The 19,441-nt window shown below is 32.4% G+C and overlaps 2 long non-coding RNA genes across 3 annotated transcripts in view; one reads left to right on the top strand and one right to left on the bottom strand.

Annotated features, from left to right (window-relative positions):
• Positions 1-19,441, bottom strand: part of LOC143239059 (uncharacterized) — a 251,545-nt gene that overhangs the window by 44,641 nt on the left and 187,463 nt on the right. The window lies entirely within an intron of this gene.
• On the top strand, positions 9,981-13,975 carry LOC143240448 (uncharacterized). Its single transcript, XR_013021764.1, has 4 exons — positions 9,981-10,716; positions 11,030-11,174; positions 12,385-12,467; positions 13,904-13,975. It is a non-coding gene; the product is annotated as an uncharacterized LOC143240448 (long non-coding RNA).

Here is a 19,441-nt window from a genome sequence, read left to right on the forward strand (position 1 = left end):
ATATATATGGAATTGTTAACTATTTTACCAAAACAATACCACTCTGTCATATATATGTTTTTATGTAAATATAAGTTTTGACAAAAAAATTTTATCATACTTATTCGTTACAACAACTGTTCCCACCTCCTGGAAAAGCTTTTTCCGAAAAAAAGCAAAGCTGTTTAATACACTAAGAACTATGGAAGTTATGAAGAAGTATCTCATTATAACAATGTGTTTTAGCAAAAATAAACATTTTTTTTTAACCTTTAAAGAAACAATGAAAGAAAATCATTACTTCTACAAAGATCTGTATTATCAGTTCCTTCTTCATCAGAAATTGTATCTCCAGGACAAGCTACACAGGCGTCAGAAGCAAAATGTGCCATATAAGTCCCTCCTGGGCACGGCAGGCGGTAAGTTTGTAATCCATTGTCATAGTGACCAGGAGGACATGGATCTAAAACCGTTAAAAGTACATAGCTAAACATTTATTTACTCATTTTTAATTTTTATAGTCCTATCAACGAGTTTATTATCATAAAACAAATTTATTGTATCAAAACTACATGATATTAAAAGTATTTCATCTTTTTGTGTTTAATGGAAACTATTAACGTTATTGTGTGTAATATATACTTACAACACCTGTCAGCATCTCTTCGGTATCCTCGAGTGCAAGTGAGGTTTTCTGCTGGAACATACACTGAAGAAAACAACAGAAATTAAAATCTTTTTTAGCTCATTTACTGTCACCGATAGGAATAGAAAGTTTTACACAGTGCGAGATTCGTGAGAAAAATAAACGCATTCTTCAAAACGTTTTCTGAACAGCAAACTTTTATTTCTTTATATACTTAGTAACTGAATCAACTCATTAAACTAATCGCAGAATTTGTTTCTTTATCAATTATGTTATACCTTGAGGTACGTTTCATTTACTTTGGTAATTCTCTTGCAAAATCTGTATTTGGCAAAGTTTAATGTAAAACTGGTTTCACTGTTTATTTTAATGTCAGTTATGAAAATACAGGTTCTTTTGGGAATATTACGCTGGTAAAATGTGTCAGTATATGATTTGAAGGTGTCTTGCAAACAAGAGTTGGAGGTCGGTGGTGGGCCCGGCATGGCCTAGCGCGTTAAGGCGTGCACTTCGTAATCTGAGGGTCGCGGGTTCGCGCCCGAGTCGCGCCAAAACGTGCTCGCCCTCCCAGCCGTGGGGGCGTTATAATGTTACGGTCAATCCCACTTTTCGTTGGTAAAAGAGTAGCCCAAGAGTTGGCGGTGGGTGGTGATGACTAGCTGCCTTCCCTCTAGTCTTACACTGCTAAATTAGCTTTGTGTAGCTTTGTGCGAAATTTAAAACAAAATAAACAAACAGGTGTGGCAGAATCCGTTAAAACAGAATATAATAATTTTGCTAGGACGTGAAGACAACAAGGTAGAACTGGTGTTTATTGAAGATGGAAATTTATTTTATCATGTGATCAATACAGTTGTCGAGGATATTCCATTTCTTGAATATTTCATATTGTAAATTATATTTTAGGTGAATTAATAACATTCTAATAATCATTTAATAAAACAAACCAGTGAAAGGTTCTGAAACCAAATAGAAGTGATGGAATAATAACCTTAGCGAATCAGAGAATTAAAGTACTAAGAGATAGACAGATAGTAGTAATAAGAAATTTTATTACAGTTGTTAAACCCTATCATATCAAAATGTGATAGTTCATATCTTATTATAATTACATGATATAAAACAAAACGTATCGTTTCCTGATAGGTATCGACATTACCGTTCAAGCCATAAAAAACTGTTTTCTTTTTCTTTAGAATGACGTTTTTAATTTCTGTGAAATGAAAGAAACTATTAGTAAAATACTTTATACTGTCTGTAAATTCCTAATAAAGTATATTACTTCAACACTTTTGATCCAAAATTGGAAGTCTTCACATTTTTTATATTTTGAGATTAATTTATATACTTTGCAGTTATTGAAAAACATTAAACTTATATTACATACATTTGTTTGTTGAATTTCGCGAAAAGTTACACGAGGGCTATTCTTTTACCAAGGAATACTGGGGTTATCTGTCACTTTACAACGCCCCAGCTACTGAATGGGCGAACATGTTTTTGTGATGGAGATTCGAAGTCTTTCTTTGGATTATAACGAATTATACTAATTCTTATCAAATCAGCCTTGTCTTAATAATACCAGCAAAAATAACATGATTTACCATAAACAACAGTCATCAATGAATCGCTTTAACATAAATGTATCTTTCACTTGTTATTGAATATTCTATTAAGTGATATTTACGTTACCTGAAAAACTTGTAGAAAAAGAAATGTTAAGCAGATTATTATACAATTCCTCTGGTGTTTGTGGTAGTTAAATGTACACAATATTCTCCAGTCTGAACCAAAGCAAATTTAACTTTTGAGGAAGTTTTGAAGAATTTGTACGAAAAAAAAATTATTATTTACAATGTACGAGTTAGGGTTTGAGAGCTGCATTTGAAATATAAAAGTTTAAGCGTGCCAATAATAAATGAGTTGAAATACCATTCATGAACAGACGCAGTAAAGAACCAGCTTATTTGTTTATAGAGGGATTTTACGTCTTGTAAATGTAATGTAAAATGAATGAAAGGGGATGTTGTGACCAGAGTCGTATTTATATTCAATTACGCAAGGTTGATGATTGTGCTCGTTTATGTGGGTACTTTTTTTCCGTTTCTCTGACGTAGCTTTATGTACTATTATTTGTTTTTGTTTTTGAATTTCGCGCAAAGCTACTCGAGGGTTATCTGCGCTAGCCGTCCCTAATTTTGCAGTGTAAGACCAGAGGTCAGGCAGCTAGTCCTCACCACCCACCGTTCTTTAGTCGTTTCTTTGCAATGAGTTTTGCAGTAGGCAAAAAACTTAAAATTACTCAACGTATTCTATCTTCTGGTTGTGAACTGTAAAGATATAAGGGTTAACTTATAACGTGTTCTACGTAATGTAGATGTGAACTTATCGTCTGTTTATTTTGACCAAAGCTTGTGCTTGAAGTAAATTAGCACAGTGAAAACGTTTATTTCCAAGAGAATTTTCGGAATATTTTCTTCCATTATTATACTATTTATTAATTGTAGTTTGGTTTGAAGTTTACGAAAACTTACACTATGACTATCTGCGCTAGCCGTCCCTAATTTAGCAGTGTAAGACTAGAGGGAAGGCAGCTAGTCATCACCACCCATCGCCAACTCTTAGACTACTCTTTTACCAACGAACAGTGGGATTGACCGTCAAATTGTAAAGCCCCCACGACTGAAAGGGTGAGCTTGTTTAGCGCGACGGGGATGCGAACCCGCGACCCTCAGATTACTCACGCCTTAATCAACCTGGCCATGTCGGGCCTTAAAAATGTACACGTAGAGGTGTCGGGGATCGAATCCGGAACCTTTCACGTGCAAAGCGAACGCTTTATTACTGAGTTACACTCCTCACTGTCATTTGTATTCACAAACAACACTACGAATCTTGCTATCTTTACGATCTCTAGTGATAACAAGAGGCCTTGTCAGTAATAATATAGTCGATAATGTGTTGTTTTAACAAATGAGATTACAATTAAAAGTTTCAATTCAAATCCCTTTTAACTACTGGTTTCTTGTCGTATTTAGTCCAATTCAGACACTAAATCATAAAAAGTGTAAAATCATTTAGAAAGGAATAAGCCCAAAGGATATCTTCGCTTGAAGTGGTTGTTCAACTCTTTTATTATCGGAAAACCTTCTTTGTTTCACAAACCTAAGTATTTAATACCCATGCTATACATATTTTACAATGCATAAAAAAAATTCCGTTAGTACTGTCAAACCCTACAAATGGGTTCTAGGATTAAAGAATATGTTAGATGTAAAATTCGATTTTGGCATACCACTAATTTAAAATCCGTAATGAACAAATTAAGAAAAATGTGGGATAAATATCTGCAAACATATCTGATTTTAAGAATAAATATTTGGTTTCATTGACTTCAATCTTTATAGTATTAAAATAACAAACATTTATGTTAAAAATATCTAATTTGTATACGTAAATATAAATGTAGAGCTAATTCAGAAAATAAGAGTCGTACGGCAATTGTATTAACAATCTGGAACCATATTATACAATCTAAAGACAGATCGAACATGGTCTGTATAAGTGAGATACCTGACATTCTTAGGTTTAGAAAGTTTAAAGAAAACATTGTATTCGTGAGGTTGATTTTACGAAGAGCATCATATTTACTTTTAAAATTGTTAACTGCTAAAACAGAAGAAGCACATTTTGTATAACTGACCAACGCATTCAAATGAGCTTAAACAAAAATATCGCAAACATATGGTTACATTAATAACACTGGGGAACACTTTTTCAGTAACTTTGAGTTGCATTGGATATTTTAACTGATTCTGAAAGAGTTTTAGGCGCTGATTTCAAATCTGAAATTAGTTTTTCTCTATAGGCTCTAGTTTGTATGCAATTTGAGGTTAATGAAATTGTACAAATGTGAACTTGCGTAAACCATGTATAAGCATTTTCACGTCCATATATATAGATAGCTTCTAATATTTTGATCATTCTTCTTTTGTTTCAGATCGAACATGGCTTCCAAAAAGAGATATCATTGCGGAAACAAGCCTGATGCCTTCTGCTACATACGTGGATGCTACACACTCAATCGTCAGAGACGTAACATATCCTCGTTCGTCAAGCGTGCCTACAAGGCATATTTTGAAGTTCATCTTGGTGATCAAGACAAGCAATGGGCTCCTCATGTTGTGTGCCACAATTGTGAGGAAATGCTTCGAGACTGGACCAAAGGAAAACGCAATGGTCTGCCTTTTGGTGTTCCAATGATTTGGCGCGAACCTACCAACCATGTAACTGACTGTTATTTCTGCATGGTAAACACAACGGGTGTTGCGAAGAAAAACCGACATAAGATTACGTATCCGAACATTCCCTCAGCTATTCGGTCTGTTCCGCACTCTGAAGAAGTTCCTGTTCCAGGTTTTAAAGGCTTGCCTTCATTGGACGATAAAGACATTGGACATGATACAAGCAAACAAGACAGTTGTGACAGTGAATTGTCAGAAAAGTGTACACAATCGGAGAACTGTTCTTCAGACACTGAACCTTTCCCCGTCCCCAAGCCTCTTCCCCAGGCTGAACTGAATGATTTAGTGCGGGATTTAGGTCTTTCAAAGAAAGCAGCAGAGCTTTTGGCATCAAGATTACAAGGCAGAAATCTTGTTGATCACTCTGTTAAAGTATCATATTTCAGAAAGCGTGACCAGCTTTTTGTGACCTTCTTTTCAGAAGACAGACAGTTTGTTTACTGCCATGACATCCAAGGGCTTCTCAAAGAACTGGGTGTACCTTACTATAGTCCTGCTGAATGGAGACTCTTTTTAGACAGTTCAAAACGCAGTCTAAAGTGTGTTCTTTTACATAATGGGAATGTTTATGGAGCAGTACCTGTCGGTCACTCAGTGCATTTGCGGGAAGACTATGATGATATGAGAATGGTCATGGACTTATTAAAATATCATGAGCACAATTGGATCATTTGTGTAGACTTAAAGATGGTCAACTTTCTTCTTGGACAACAGAAAGGTTTCACCAAGTTTCCATGTTTTCTCTGTATGTGGGACAGCCGAGCACGAGACAGACATTGGGTCCAGAAGGACTGGCCTATTCGTGACACCCTTGAAGCAGGCATGCCAAATATCATACAAGACCCAATTGTAAGCAGAGATAAGATCATCTTTTCTCCTCTTCACATCAAATTAGGTTTGATGAAGCAATTTGTCAAGGTACTGGAAACCGAAGGTGAATGTTTCCAACACATCATCACAGCTTTACCAGGGTTATCATTTGAGAAGATCAAAGCAGGCGTGTTTGATGGCCCACAGATTCGAACCCTAATTCGTGATGATCAGTTTGTTGCTAAGATGATCGCTTTAGAAAAGGCAGCATGGTTATCCTTTGTGGCAGTCGTTCAGAACTTCCTTGGAAACAATAAGGCGGATAACTATAGTGAACTTGTGAACAGAATACTCCTCGCTTTTCGTGATCTCGGGTGCAACATGAGCATCAAGCTTCATTTTTTGAACAGCCACCTTGATAAGTTCCCTGACAACCTGGGGGCTGTGAGTGACGAACAAGGAGAACGATTCCACCAAGACCTAAAGGTCATGGAAGAACCCTACCAAGGGCGCTGGGACAAAAGTATGATGGCTGACTACTGCTGGAGCATTAAACGAGATTGTCCAGATGAAGTGTACAAACGGAAATTCCTACCTGAATAAAATACACAAACAAATTGATAAGCTATTCCTATAATTTCCTATAATAACGAAAAATTAAAAAATAAATAAAAATGTCAAATTGCATAAAATCTGTAGCTTGCAGACAAAAACCGACTTCTGATTTGAAATCAACACACTCAAATTGACTATAGAAAGGTCTTTTTTTAAATGCAACAAAATGAGTGTTCCCCAGTGTAATCAATATTGTCAGTTAATTCAAATGCTTTCCGAACAGTAAATATAGAGGAAATTCATTTTTAATCAATACACATTGTGGGTGACATTAAATTCAAAGGTATCGAGAAGGGTGATTTCGATTTAAATGTTATTTCTGTTAAATTAATATGGTTTAATAAACGAAAATAAGACCTAAAATAAAATAAAAAACTTTTATTTACCGATGACATTATGTTTGTAATCACCTTCACCATTTCCACATGTATAAATTCCCGCGTTTTCAAATTGCACATCAGTCAACAATAATTCGCCGCCATCTTTCCTTTGTATTCTCTCCCGACTTGTCACGACTTCATTCAGAGGTGTGTACCAATTTATCAGTTTTCCTTCTTTATTATGAACATTTTTTGAACAGATTATTGTAACAGTAGAACCATGTATAATTTCGTGGTCTACTGTAGACCCAGAAGCAAGCAGTAAACTAATGTAAATATACATTAATTCACTTAAAATAGCCATAGATAATTATTCTTGTTTTCACTGTACGCCTTATATTTAACTTTCTTTTCTGTTTATAAGTGAAATATCGCTGTTGCTATGCGCATAAAATATTCTTGTTTGAGTGACGTCATGAACTGATGTAATATTGTTAAGTGAAAAGCTTGATTAACAATAGTGACAGAAGTATTGTTTGTTGATTTTATTAATTTAATGCAAAGATATACGAGAAGTATCCATGCTAGCCATCCCTAATGTAGCAGTGTAAGAGTAGAGGGAAAGCAGCTAGTCATCACCACCCACCGCCCTCTGTTGGGCTATACTTTTACTAAAGAATAGTGGGATTGACCGTTCATTATAAGGCTCCCAAGGGCGAAAAGGCGAGCATGTTTTGAGGGACAGGAATTCGATCCCGTGACCCTCCGATTACGATTCGAACGTCTTAACTATCTGGCCATGCCGGACCTGAAAAAAGTATTGTTGTCTTAATCAGTATGAAGCAACTTACTTTGTTGTTTTGATAAAAAATCACGTAAACTACATATAGTATCAGGCTGGACATGTTTGTTTGTTTTAGAATTTCGCACAAAGCTACTCGAGGGCTATCTGTGCTAGCCGTCCCTAATTTAGCAGTGTAAGACTAGAGGGAAGGCAGCTAGTCATCACCACCCACCGCCAACTCTTGGGCTACTCTTTTACCAACGAATAGTGGGATTGACCGTAACATTATACACCCCCACGGCTGGGAGGGCGAGCATGTTCAGCGCGACGCGGGCGCGAACCTGCGACCCTCGGATTACGAGTCGCACGCCTTACGCGCTTGGCCATGCCAGGCCCTAGGCTGGACATACAAATGGCGTTTTGAGAAATATTTTGTCTCTCATTATTATTGGTATATAGCAGTTGATGCGATTCGTTAACATAAAAAAGTTCTTATTGCTGTTAATCACACTAGTGTTTTAATTTTACTAATACTACTTATTGTCAATACGTTCCAGACGTACTCTGTAGACTATGTAATAATAGCTGGATTTCATTACCGAAAGAGCTTTTCTCAACTGTATTCTCGCCGAGTGCAAAGCGCAGTCAGTCCACTATAGAATTGTACTTAATTCAGAAATCTGCACTACAAAATAAAAATAATTGTGAAAAAGTAATTAATTACCAGAGTTATTCAAGTTTTTAAATACTTATTTAAAAAAATCCAGATCTGTTTAAAAAATCGTGTAGTTATTTTAGTTTCTTAATTCTTTTTGTTCGGTCATACGCTATATATATAAAAAATAAATTATCCCAAGACTTTAGCATCTCATACCATCAGCATAATTAAACAATTATATAAAAAAGTACTGTTACACTGGATAAGTATATCGCGATATGTTTGTTTTGTTTTCAGTTTTTCGTAAAGTTACACAAGGGCTACCTGCGATAGCCGTCCCTTCTTCAACAGTATAAGAGTGGAGGGAGGGTAGTTAGTTCTCACCTCCCAGTGCCAACTTGCTAACGAATAGTGATATTGCACGTCACATTATAACTCAACCATCTCTGAAACGGCTAGCACGTTTGGTGTGACGGAAATTCGAACCTAAACCGACTACATGTTCCCACTTTACGCATGTCTATCTCTTTATTTGCTGTTAAGTTACTTTTGCACCCAGCATTTTAACATGTCCATTTCTCAGTTAAACTACCATTAAATCGAGAACAAAAGCATCCAAAACTTAAGCATAAATCATTTAACAAACTAGTAATATAAGTAATGTAAGCTTTCGTTAATCTATTATTTTTTGTTACTGTGACATTTCAGTTTTTGAAATGTTTTTTTATATTTCTATAAATGTTTAATAAATATCATCATAGATACTTCGTCTTTGAAACGTGTTCTGGGTTTGTAGAGCGGCGTCCACATAACTTATGTTATGTTTTACTTTAATTATCTGTTTGAGGAAAGAAGCATCATTCAAAATGATAATTTGGTTGTTAGATATCCAGCTCCTCTAATCGCTACAAACGTCATAGAGCAACAATTTGGCCAAGCTACTACTGGTGCCATCTGACTGTCATATAAAGTTAAGGGTTTTTTCTTTGGAGTTTCAACAGAATGTACTTCGTGATCACGAGAAACATACTTGAAGTAACAATGTATTTAAATACTGCCAGTGTGGGTATTAAAACTTTTATTAAAATAAAGTAGACAACAAGGCTTCAAACTTCTTATGTCATCTTCAGGTTAACGAAGAGAATTTGGATATTTCTGTATTTTATTTAGACGACGCTTTACAACTATGTTTTTGAAGGCTGACTTAATTTCTTTGTGTGTCCCCTTCCTTATACACATTCATTTCATAATAATATTTCGCCACAAGAAACAAAATATCTTTCTGTCTTTGACATTTTATATTACATTACTGATAACCATTAGAAAATAATTATTTAATCTTCTGTTTTATGTATAATGCCATCTCGTTCACAGGATGGCTTTGAAGTTTTTCGGAACATAGATCACTAAGTTTACTTTAACCAGCTAAGGAAATTGTTTTGATGCACAATGTTTAGTTAGAAAACCAGTTAAATTGTAATAATTATAAGACATTGTATGCTTGTGTTTATTATTGTTTGTGCTCTAAGTTGTGTTTGAAATTAATAAATAATTTTGGAAAAAAATAAAAAACATCACCATTGAAAATTTGGGTTAGCATCTCTCAACACTTTAAATCTTTGACAACAAAAAGAATTACAGCATTCACAATTAAGTACTAGATTTTTGTTATTTTTATGTACCTATTTGGTTTGTTATAAAAAGAAAAAAAATACTTATTAGGTAACATTAGAAAATATAAATGAAGAAATAGATTAATTTTTTTTGCAGTATATGTATATACGTATATGAAGATCGTGTGTTTTACATAATTTTATGCTGTAATTTGAACTAAGTGTATACAAGGTGATTCCTAGCTTGTTACATAGGCTTAGTATATAGGAAGTTGTCATATTTAACTGATGCAAGCCCGATAATAGTCGGGATAAATAATGATAAGCTTTTATTGTAATCTTCAGGGATTTTAGAAAGGAAAAATATTATTTCATATTTTTTTGGTTACAAGGTTAAACAAATGGCCTAAGCTCATGTAGTGTAAGGGTAGAGAAAATAATGCATAACATATAAATTTGTACCAAAAAATAAGTTGATATTCAATTAGAAGATTCTAGAAGCTTTGCAAATGAAATTTGGAAACTGTAATATTAAAGATATAAACATTTTATTAATTTTAGCATGAAAATCACCTTGCTCTTATACTAGTCAAAGTTTAAAATTGAGACAACTCGTTTTAAAAAAAATTACTATGGATGAATATTTTTGAGGTTCTCATTAGTTATTGGATGCACTATATTTTGTTTGATAAGAATCACTTCAGTGTTTGTTCCTTTCAATCTTTTCAGGGAGTATTTTGGAGTTAAGATAGGCCTGTACTTTGTTTGGTTTGGATATTACACCTGTATGCTGATTCAAGCTTCAGTTGTAGGAGTGTTGTGTTTTCTGTATGCTTCACCTTGGTGGGTGATGCTCACAGGTTTGAATAAGGGGGAGAAAAAAGAGTTATCAAACAGTTTATTATTTTTATAACTCATGTTTGATCATTTTCTAATTTATACCTCAGATAAATCAGTTACTTAGAGCAATGTGATTGATGGAATGTGGTAAGTGATTAATCACTGGACTTAATTAATCACTGTTTAGCTAATTATTTATTTTCACACAAGCTATTTGTAACTGGAATAATTGTAAAGAATAATAATTGGAACCATTAATGTTTATTGGTTGATGTGTTTGAACCATTAAAATATTTTAATAATTTTTGTGATAAATTGATTTAAACATAATTTCAGTTAATCAGTTATTTTATGTGTCATTATCATTGAAATTGATAGTTGTATATTATGATTGATTTAAATGTATAGTTGTACTGTGTTTATTCTATAAACTTGAAACAAAACTGCATTTTTTTTACAGTAAGGACATTTCTGAAGACTACAAGGACACCATTTTATGTGATGTAGATATGGAATATCAGGCCACACATGCACTTTTGTCACAATAACTCATCTTTTGAACAATGGTGCTGCTGTATTTTTTGCTGTTTTTATGTCACTCTGGGGTAAGTATTATATAGATTTACATGTTAAAGTTGAATAAATAATATTCTCTACTTCAGACTGCTAGAACTTTCATACACAAAAATCAAATTGTTATTTAGTTTTAATACTTTTTTTAAGTAATGCTTCTCTTGTGCCTGTTTTCTTTTTGCATGTTGACTATCCAACATGCATAGTAATTTTGATTTTAAGATTAAAAATACTTGTATGCATCAGAAAATGTTCAAATTTCACATACAAAATTTTTATAACCTCCAGATAATTATCAAACATTTTTGTACAGAAAAAAACTGTTTTGTCTGTTATTTTTACTAATGAAACTCTGTATGGGCTTGATAGATTTGACCACTATAAACAGTTACGAAATTAATATAAAGAATGCTTTTTTATCATTCTGAAATAACTACAAACTATAACTCATATAAAATAGCTTAAATTTGATGACATTATACATTTATATACAAGGGGAGGACAGAAAAGTGCCCCTCCCTTGAAAATGTTGTTAATTTATTTGATATCATATTTGAACAGATCTCATGAAGTGCATTTTACACATTTTTCTGTTATCTAATTAAATATATATCAAATTAACAGCATTTTCAAGGGGGCCACTTTTCTTGTCCACTCTCTGTATATATATTTATTATTTTTATTATATTGATCTTTCAACTGTGCCTGGATAACAGTATAGAAGTTACAATGACACTGTGCATGTGTGCTCATGCTACCATATACAGTAATATAAAACTGACCTTTACAAAGTATCTGAATTTTGGGAAAGTAACTCGCTAAGAAAATCCTCATGAGATGTGTAGTAATGGACACCCATAGCAAAGGGTTACTTCAACATAAAAACGTCCAACATTGTATATTTACACTACTTGAAATGGCCTTAATTTCAAACCAACATAAAGCACATCAAATTTGCTACACATCCAAGACTTCAAACTTCTATAACTGAAATCTCACATCAAACACTTCAAATTAATTCCAAAAACATGTTATTACTTTGAGATTTCTTTATCTGTAATTTGGGACTTTCAAGGAAAAAGAAAACACTTTACAAAGTTTGTTATTACTAGCACTTTGGTAAACAAAAATAGTTGAATTAATTGTCACAAGTCACATCAGTTTAAAGAGTGATTTATATTACGTTTCAATTTCTGTCTTTAGTGATGATAAACTTTTCACTTTGTTTTTATTTACTTTCAGCTGTAATATTTCTTGAATTGTGGAAAAAGTATTTGGAAATAATTACCCACCACTGGGATATGACTAGTTTTGACACCTTAGAGGTAATGTGTACTTTTATTTCAGTTATTAATTTATCACAATGGACTTGTGTATTTGACATGAACTTTTAACCATGGCAGTATACCTATTGTGATTGTGAAGGTACTAGTTGTGTCATGACAAATTTGACAGTAATCATACAAGTATTTTAATTATATGTTGTCAGTGTTGACTGTTATGATTGTAAAGTGATTTTTCATGTTAAAATTAAAAATACTTCATTTGAAAATTTTCCAATTTAACTTATGTAGTTCTTTAAACCTCCTTAATAAATATCAGATGTTTGCTATGAGTAAAAAAGTTTATTTTATCTGTTATTTTACAAACTATAACTCTTTAAATGATCAGTCAATTTAAACACCCTCATAACCATCATAAAAAATTATGAAATAATTCTAAATTACATTTTTATTGTGCTAGAATGACAGCAAATTGTGACCCTAAACTATGATAGTTTATCCTAAATAACTAAAAACTTGTGACATCTGTTTATTCTTAATCTTATAGTTTTATCGACTTTTGAACCACGTGTAATTATTAATACTTCCTCACAAGTTTTAAATCATTTGGTGAACATTCAACTCACGTTACCCTATTGAATTACATTAAACAACATGAAGAATATTTATTATTGTTATTCTTTATTTTAGCTAATCTAACAACTTTCTTGTGTTTTTTTCATTTTAGTTACTTGCATAGTAATAAATAAAGAATAGTACAAAAAATGTACTGTTTACCAGCATCTTTTTTTGTTCTTTACTAATGGCACTACCACACTAAATGCCCCTTGCTGATATAGTGGTAAGTCTATGGATATACAACATCATAGAGAACTATTGGCAGCTTGTAAAAAGAGAAGCTGTGTGCGTGCTAAATGACTCTAATTTCCTAGTGTATGACATCATGAACGAATAAGATAGAAAGCCGTAAAATAACTACTTTATAATAACTAATTTACATAAAATTATTCAATTCTTGTAGAGGTGATAAGTAAATTATAGAAGAAGGGAGAATCTAAGAACTTAAATACAATTAAAATTTGATTCAGTAATTACATTGTGATGCAAAGTTTACTTATATACATCGATAATAAACTAGCTTAATTAAATTTTGAATTTAACTCTGTAAAAGGTTGTGACATATGCAGTTTGACCTACTTGATGTGAAAGGGTTAATGACCTTGTTTTCCTGCCTTGATTGGATGCTCAGGACTTTTAACTTTGTTTCAGTATGATATTTGCAGCTACTCTCTAGTATTTCCCTTTGAACATCTTTTCAAACTTTGTCTTATAAAAATAATATTTGAATGTTCCCTAAAGGTATTCTTTTGAGAATGTTTCTCAAAAATATATGTTTAAAAATGTAAATTTCTTAACACACAGATATGATGTTTTACCTGAACTCTTGATCATAATGTGGTTTGTTTTTATACCACCAGGAATATCCAGGGCCAGAATATTTAGCTAAGTTATCAACATTAAAGAAAAGGAAAGTAAACTTTATTACAGGGGTAAGAACATCACTGTTATCAATTTATAATAAACATCAAAACAAACATCTGACTTTTTGTCCAGTTTTTCCATTTGTTTTGTTTTTATACAAGATCTCTCTGTTGATGATGATAGTGTTGTAGTTGATTATCAGATTGTAAGTTTTATGATGACAGTAAAAGTGTTTGGTATTGGTTTTACAACAAAACTGTAACTAAATATACTCTATCAAACAAAATTAACAAGCCATGTATCTTTTGTATGAATTCTTTCTTAAAAGTATTGAGAATTATTAAACTTAAAAAAAATGCCTTATTCTTCTTGAAAGATAGTTATTTTGGGTAAATGGTCTTCAAAGGTATAATTTAAAGAGGGTGATAAAACACTTTTTTAAGTAATTCAGTATAAATGCACCACATACAGTTTAAAAGATAATAGAGTGTAAAAATAGAATGTAATAATAAAAGTTTAAAGATTTTGATAGAACATTGTTTAAGATTGAAAGTTTAAAATGTCAACTTTTATGCTTGTTTGAAATATTCTCATTTAAAGTTCCCAGTCTGGCTGTCAGGTGGTTAAGGCACTTGACTCATAATTATAATATGATGGTCAATCCCATTATTTGTTTGTAAAAGAGTGTCCCAAGATTTGGCAGTGGGTGGTGATGACTAGCTGCCTTCCGTCTAGTCTTATACTGCTAAATTAGGGACAACTAGTACAGATAGCCCTTGTGTAGCTTTGTGTGAAATTCAAAACAAAGCAAATCATTTAAAGCTCGTTAAATTTTATCCCTTATTTTTTAAACAAAACAAACAAACAGGATAGATGTTCCAATACCTAAGTTGTGGTTTTATTATCCCCTTCAAAAACAATGTAAATTGAACTTCAGAAGGAATATTACAGCAGTTTTTATCAGTTCTGGTTCTTTTTCTAAGGCGATGTGTTTGAACTTTATTTCTTACAAGTTATGAAAATTCATTACTTTGTTTTACACTGATGTGTTTTTCTAAATGCTTCTGTGATGTACGCTGTAACAGGTAAATGAACCATGTGTTTCCTGGTCTGTGGTGTTACTACTTGAGAGTATTTATTTATGAATTAATTTGAAGTATATAGGTGTGTACACTAAAGTTATGTAAATGTTTAAGATTTCAGATTTAAAGAAGAACCAATTATGAGAACAATGAAGTTTAGAAAAAGGTTCAATAGGTAATGAAGACTTTATTTAACACAGTAACAGTGTTTGGTCTTCAGTTGGAATAAGAAACTTATCTATATACAGTAATATGTATGTATGTGTACTTTATTATCAAAAATTATTAATTTGGGAAGGGGTGTAGGGATCATCAGAAAAGTTGAATCAAAATATAAAAATTGTATTTTCAAGCTGACAACTCGGGACTCTTAAAAAGTAAACAAACTATTTTGATAAGTACTGTGGGCATGGAGTTAAAAGAGGGGTTTATATCTTAAGAAAATAATACAGACATTACTTCCAGCTGTATTTATTTATTTTTTTTTAGAGACTTTAGGTATTGGCTTGACAATACAGTCTCTGTATTTTGATTCATGTTGTTTTTTTTATTTCCTGACAGTCTAGAATGAGTTTTAATTATATTGTTACTTAAGTTGATTTTTATATTCATTTATACAGAATACATTCTAAACTTTACAAGTGCATGTGAATTCAGTTGAATGTTACATATTTTTTAACAGTTTACTGTTGCTTCTGCTTTATGTTCCACTCATCCACCACATATTAAAAATAAAAATAACAAATGTGCAAGAGAGAATAAACATATTTACTGGTATACACCTGTAACAAACAAACTGTAAAGGTGTTCTCAAAATACCATTGTGAAGGCAGAGATTGTATGATAACAAATTTAATGACTAGCTTCCATCAGCTTGCACTATTATGTAACAAAAGATGAACAGCAACAAAGGAATCTCATCAGAATGGAATAATGTTCCTTTTAATAAAATACAACAAAGGTTAGTGCAACATAAACATACAGAGTCACATGCTTACTTTGATAGGTTTACATAACAATATGTTTGTTCTTCAACAGCCTGCTGTGTACAAGTGTTTGTTAAAATAAGGCAACACAAATAATTCATTCAGTGGCACACTTTGCTAAATTGTCAATTATCAATAACATTTACTGACACTACCTATTTAAAATTGCAATAGCTATATGAAAGTAATATATGCAGTGGTAATAAATACTGAATATGTACTTGTGACTTCTGCTAAGTACAAAAAACAGTAGAAAGAATCACCAATGAGATATTGAATAGTGACATCTGTTATGGTAATCATCCAGTGTCAAAAACCTGTTGAAATATTACCAGGGAAATAAACTTGAGTAATGATGAATAACAGTGGCTTGAGTAATAATATGCAACATCAGAATCCTCTAATTTTGTTGTGGCTGTTTCCAATAAAAACATTAGAAAATGCACAAGTTGTTGTTTCCAACTGATGTACATACTAGTAAAATACTGGATTTTTTTGGTGGCTAAAAATGAAGAACTTAGAAAATTTCACAGCGTGACATAATTAAGGGTGGGGAAGTTTAAAAGTACTGTCAGTTTTTTGCAGAAATCTCAGTGGAGTCCTGTAACACAATAAATATCATTTGAAATAATTTTATAGTGCAATCAAAATGGTGATTTTGTTGCTTGTGTAAACTGTCAGCAATAGATCTACAGTTTTATTTGCTTACATTTTTTTTATTTTCTCTATTTGTGGATTTTAAATACGTAGTTTTTAATTATCTTTTATGTTGACATTTTTAATACACAGCAATGAGAAAATATGTGTTTAGAGTGAGACATGATCCCCGCTAGGCACGTATAAAATTATTCCAGTAGAAAAACATCTCTTTTAAATAATGAGTTGTGATTTTTTGAAGTAATTATTTCTCAAGGTTTTGTGTAAACTTGTTTAATGCGAGTCCACTCAGAACAATTTTGCATCTGTTATGTACTTATAACCACATGACGCATCTTTCACTGAAAAATAATTAATTTTTAAGTAAGTCATGGACATTCACAGTATTCCATATAGCATATCTGTCTATGTTGTGGTTCAAAATGCTCAGTCGATTTTGTTGTAGTTTTGTGTAACAATAACATGAATAAAAAATAATACGATTAAGTAGGCAAATTTTAACTTTGTCTCAACAATCATGTATTTCGCTTATTATCAATCTTTTGGTGTTCCAATCTATTAACAAGAAAGGTTTTCAGTGGTGTTTCAAGAATGAGTCTACTTTTAAAGATTTTTTTTACCCAAATGATTAGAGATGACTAAAAGACTTAATAGAGATATCCTTATACCACAGGTGGTACTGTTTTAAAGTGAGGCTGCATTCTTAAATTCAGATGATTTTTATAACTTCATGGTCATTGATTTTTGGTTCTATGTTTAAAGTAAAATTGTTTTTAAAAGATGTACTTTGTAAACTTGGGAGGATTTTTTTATTATTTTCAGTGAATCCAGTTTCCAATTTTCTGTAGTATAGCATTCGAGACAGTTATTTCTCATTATTATGTCTCCACAGAGAGGTGTATTTCTAGATGCCTGGTATGAGTATTAAATCTTTTATTAAAATAAATTAGAGAACAATGTTTCAACCTTCTTTGGTCTTCAGGTTAACAAAAAGAGTTTTAATACCCATACCAGCCATCTTGAGATACATTTTTACTTCATGTGGGTTCTTCATCATCATGAGAGAGATGTAGTTTTTCTCTTGTTTCATCTTCTTCCAAACCCTTTTCAGTCAACTGCTATACCTACATATCTTGGCAGATTATCTTGAAACTTGGTAGGGTCATACTTTGGTCCAATATGTCCAGTCAGTATTTTCATTTTTTTTATTTAGTCTTTTTTAAGGGGTCATATGTCAAACAACCCAAAAATATATATTTTGGGCTCTTGTGTGGTTATATTTACAGCAGTCTAGAAGACAACTGGCACACATGTAAGTATTCATGAGCTTAATTAATACAATGACAAACAAAAATAGCTAGATTTGCCCATTTCAAATCATTTTTTGGGGGGCGGAGGCAGTAAGAGATTCAAAAACAGCATAATTTAGAGATATTTGTTGATCATTTACTCAGCCATATTTTGACCAACTTACATGGTATATGGTACAAAGATATTTTTGTACAGGTTCCAAACATTGACAAACAAAAAGTTGTGAAATTGTCCATTTTTAGTAATTATAAAATGGGTTAAGATGCCACTAAAAACCGTAAATTTAGAGTTGTTTGATCAGTTGCAGGTTTCATGGATTTTCTTTTATCATATCCCACAGAAAAATTTGCTGCTTAAAAAATCCAGGTAAAGACTTAGTGAGCCACTCTGTAAAAGGACAAACAATCTCCAAATGTGTGAAGAAATCTGGACTTTAACTGCCAGACTCCAGTTATAGTTTGCTACAGCAAAGTGTTTTTTTAACTTCTTTAAAACTATTTTAAATTAAGTATATATTCTCTGTTACAGTAGCTCTTTATGCAGTGATTCTTTATAGACTCAAGAGGATTATATTTTTATTCTTCAGGTTACAGTAGCTCTTTCTTTACAGACCTAACATATGTTTTTATTCTTTAGGTTACAGTAGCTATTTCTTTACAGACCGAACGTATGTTTTTATTCAGTGATGTCGAGAAAACCCACTTGTAGATAAATACATATGCAAAAACGGCTCGTTTGGGTTGAGAAAATATTTTACATAGAAGAGCGAACAACGTTTCGACCTTCTTCGGTCATCGTCAGGTTCACAAAGAAAGAGGTAACTGACTGGAAGCTGACCACATGTGTGGAAGGGGTTGTGTAAGTGAGTGTTGGAATGTAGAGAGCGGTGTTAGATGTTTGAACATATAATTTATTTATTTTATTATATTAATATAGATATAAAGGCATTCCTTTGTATTGGTTTATTTTGGGTTTAAGTTGTTGTATAAGTAAGGCTTCTTTATTTTTGCGTTTGTTTATGTTTGTTTCTTTATTTAGTATTTGAGTGTTTTCTATGGTAATGTTGTGTTTATTTGACTTGCAGTGTTCGAAAACGTGGAAGGTGACTTTTTATGTTCTTTGAATCTGATTTCCATTTTTCTACTTGTTTCTCCAATATAGAAGTCGTGGCAGTTATCACATTGTATTTTATAAATAATGTTGGTGTGGTGTTTGTCAGTGTACTTTTTACATTGTATAGACCTTAGTTTTGTGCCTGGTTTTTGAATAAATTTGGTATTAACTGGAATGTCATATTTTGTTACTAGTTTTTGCCAAATGTTGGTTATTTGTCTGCTGATGTCGGAGTATATGGTATGCAGCAGTATATGGTTTCGTGAATTTTTTGATTCGTGAGATATATTTACTTTTGTTGGTTGATTTTGCTTTATGTCTAGGTGTGTCATTATAATGTTTTCTACGGTTTGTGGAGGAAACTTATTGATGTTGATGAAGTATT

The sequence above is a fragment of the Tachypleus tridentatus genome, chromosome 13 (assembly GCF_004210375.1).
Source record: "Tachypleus tridentatus isolate NWPU-2018 chromosome 13, ASM421037v1, whole genome shotgun sequence".
Classification (NCBI taxonomy): Eukaryota; Metazoa; Arthropoda; class Merostomata; order Xiphosura; family Limulidae; genus Tachypleus; species Tachypleus tridentatus.